Source organism: Durio zibethinus, chromosome 4 (assembly GCF_047325235.1).
Source record: "Durio zibethinus cultivar Kanyao isolate XHJ-2024 chromosome 4, ASM4732523v1, whole genome shotgun sequence".
Lineage (NCBI taxonomy): Eukaryota > Viridiplantae > Streptophyta > Magnoliopsida > Malvales > Malvaceae > Durio > Durio zibethinus.
Genome location: NC_143165.1, coordinates 16052613 through 16055919, shown reverse-complemented (window position 1 = coordinate 16055919; position 3307 = coordinate 16052613). Strand labels below are relative to the sequence as shown.

General features: G+C 33.3%; 1 long non-coding RNA gene across 1 annotated transcript; it reads right to left on the bottom strand.

Annotated features, from left to right (window-relative positions):
* Nucleotides 1–2022: 2022 nt before the first annotated feature.
* On the bottom strand, nt 2023–2739 carry LOC111288088 (uncharacterized). Its single transcript, XR_002690053.2, has 2 exons — nt 2504–2739; nt 2023–2403 (listed from the first exon to the last, which is right to left on the bottom strand). It is a non-coding gene; the product is annotated as an uncharacterized LOC111288088 (long non-coding RNA).
* Nucleotides 2740–3307: the final 568 nt, after the last annotated feature.

The following is a 3307-nucleotide window of genomic DNA, read 5'->3' as shown; positions in this document are numbered from 1 at the left end:
ATCCTTTTTCCAAGCCAGATTTTTCAAAAAAAAAAAAAAATCTTAAACCTCCTAGATTGAGAATTTCATTCTCAGGGGTTTTTCTATTTTTTTTTTTTTTTTGTGTTTGCCTCTGGTTTCTCTGTCAAAGAGGATGTGATTGTTCTTGTTTTTGTTTTTGCATAACCCTAGGTTTCCCCTTGTTGTTTTTTTTTTTTCATTTTCTCTCCCTTGGTTCACTGTGTCCTTTTTTTGTAGAAATTTGCTCTATTTATAGAGCTTCTGGGATTCAAATCCTAGATCTCCTGGGATTTTTGTGTGAAAAATTTTAAATCTTGTTGATGACTTTTGGTTACCGAATTTTATGCTACCAAGTTAGGCAGTGTCAAGAAGAAAAATATCACTCTGGCAGCTTGATTTCAGCTGTGAAAGTTGAAATCAAAAGATTTTTTTTGACTTTTTTTCTTTTTTTTTTTTAAGGATTAATTAATTAATTAATTAATAATAATAATAATAATAATATAAAAAAATTATATTTAAGACAAAATTGGTGCTTACGTATGGGATTTATTTGTAGCTTCTCAGATTCTTCATTATTTATTCATCGTAATAATCATGGAATAATTTTAGTGTTACTTTATGTGGATGATATAATCCTTACCGGTGATAGCTTCGAATTTCTAACAAGGTTTATTGATTGTCTTAGCAAGGAATTTGCAATGCAGGATTTAGGGCCACTTCATTATTTTCTTGGTTCAAGGACCAAAGAATGAGTGATGGTCTCTTTCTTAATTAAGCAAAATATGCCACACAATTGCTAGATCATGCTCAAATGGGAGGTCGCAAGCCAGTCTCAACTCCTATGGTTACAAAGTTAGTACCACCAGCCAATGATAAGCCATTCAAGGATCTGCAACTTTATCGTAGTATTGTGAGAGGATTGCGATACCATACTTTCACATCCCCTAATATATCTTATAGTGTGAATTATGCTTGTCAATACAAGCATCGTCCTACTAACCTTCATTACCAACTTGTTAGACGAATACTTCGCTATGTCGCTGGAAAAACTACTCTTGCTATTAAATTACACTCTAACAATCCATTGGTGTTAAATGCATTTTCAGATGTAGATTGGATAGGTTGCTATCTCACTCGACGATTCATCACGGGATTCAGAACCTTGTAAGAGGAAATTGTATTTCCTAGAGTGCCAAGAAACAACCCACTATGGCACGTTCCAGTGCTGAAGCAGAATGCCTAGCCTTAGGTTACGCTACAGCAGAATTGACTTGGCTTTCTTTTATTCTACACGTGACATAGGCCTTGCATACCTCAAGCTCCAACTCTGTTCTGTAATAATATTTTAGCTTTCCAGATGACATCAATCCAGTCTTTCATGCTCGCACTAACCATGTGAGATAAACTATCATTTTATTCGAAAAAAGATTACTATTGGCTAACTTTTAACACGCTTTATTGCATCTTCTAAGCAAGTAGTAGACATATTCACCAAACCATTAGCAAGGCCCACTTTTGATGCTTTCCAGACCAAATTTGGCCTTAGAGTTTCACCTAGGCCTAGTTTGAGGGGGAGTATTGGAGAAAATCGAGCGAAGAATCAAGCAACGGTTAGAATTCAAATCATCCAACGGCACACAAAATCAATGCAGCAAAGTTAGCTCAAATAGTCAAGCATACTTACATGTGTTTATTATATTTGATAACTCGCTTTTAATATCAGTCGAAGAACAACGTTTATAGTCTGTTATAAATAGAAACAAATGTAAGAACGAAAAACTTACGGCTTCAGTGAGTCTTTTAACAGAACCTCAAACTTCTTCAGAGACTGGTTCTTTTAAAGTTCATAACTGCTATGTCAATGGGTTGATTAAAAAAAAAAAAAAAACCTGAAAGAATAGCATTTGACAGCCAAAACTTCCAGTCCTTGAGGAGGATGATAATCCTTTGTCTTAAGTAGTCATCTCAATTATTGCATATACCATTTTATAAAACTCAATAAATTAAAGGATCTCACACCAATTAAGCTTTGAAACGTATATGAAAGCATTTGATTAATACAATATGGTCAAGAAAAAAAGCAGACATATCTTGTTTAACACTTAACACAGCTCTAGAGTACAGAATAAATGGGATGGATATATAGTTACAAATACTAATTTGGTCTGTGCGATTCAATTTATTGCCTTATACTTTTCCAAACCATATTTATTCTCTTAAAATCAAATTAAAGAACATTTTTCTCTAACAGTAATGTCTTTTGCCCTTGTTCCTTTCATTCTTTTTCTTCTCAAATCGTTTTCAGAGTTATATCTTCTTATTTACAGCATGGTTGGCCTCCCCCTCCACTTGGTATATCAGGGTATGAGGTGGGAGGGCTATAATAATCCAGAAGCTTCCGACCTGCAACATGATCACGATCAAACCAAACATGTTTAATTAAAACACTGCAATTTGTCTATAACTTGGAAGCTGCTATGCCTGTAAGAGAAAAAGAACTTACCGAAATTGAGAGGTTTCAAGATCAAATCCTGAGGGGTAACAGCAACAGCTGATGACATGAGAACCATGATGGCTAATAGAACCATCACCATCTTTACGTGAGAGGACTGGGTTAAAGCCATTTGGCAAAACGTGATTAAATCTGGCAAATGAAGCGGAGGCCAAGGCAATGGGGTGATGGAGAATAATTGTCAGTTGTACCTTTTTTATATACACAAAATCTTGACTTTTGATGGATGAAGATTAATCAAAGTCGTCCGAAGATTATTGCATTCCACAATATGAAATTTTCAAGTCAACAAGAGTAAAGCATTCAACGAATGACTTGGTCTTATGTTTAGCTGTCTACATATATTGAGAAAGATTGATACATGCATGTTTGAATTGGAGAAAAAAAAAGTCGAAAAAAGAGAAGGCAGATTCATATAACTGTGATTTGACTCATTTGTATGTATATGATACCGTATATGAGAGGTAACTTTTACTTTAATTAATACTAATAAATATAAATGACAGTCTTGATTTATGAAATCAGCATCATGCTAAATTGAGAAGGCAGATTCATAAAACTGTCATTTGACTCATTTGTATGTATATGATGCCGTATTTGAGAGGTAACTTTTACTTTAATTAATAATAATAAATATAAATGACAGTCTTGATTTATGGAATCAACATCATGGTAAATTGGTTAGATACATGTTTGACTTTGAAAAGGTTTAAAAAATATATAAACATATTACTTACATTAATATATATTGTTTATATTTAATAATATTATCAATATAAATGTTGGATTTTGAAA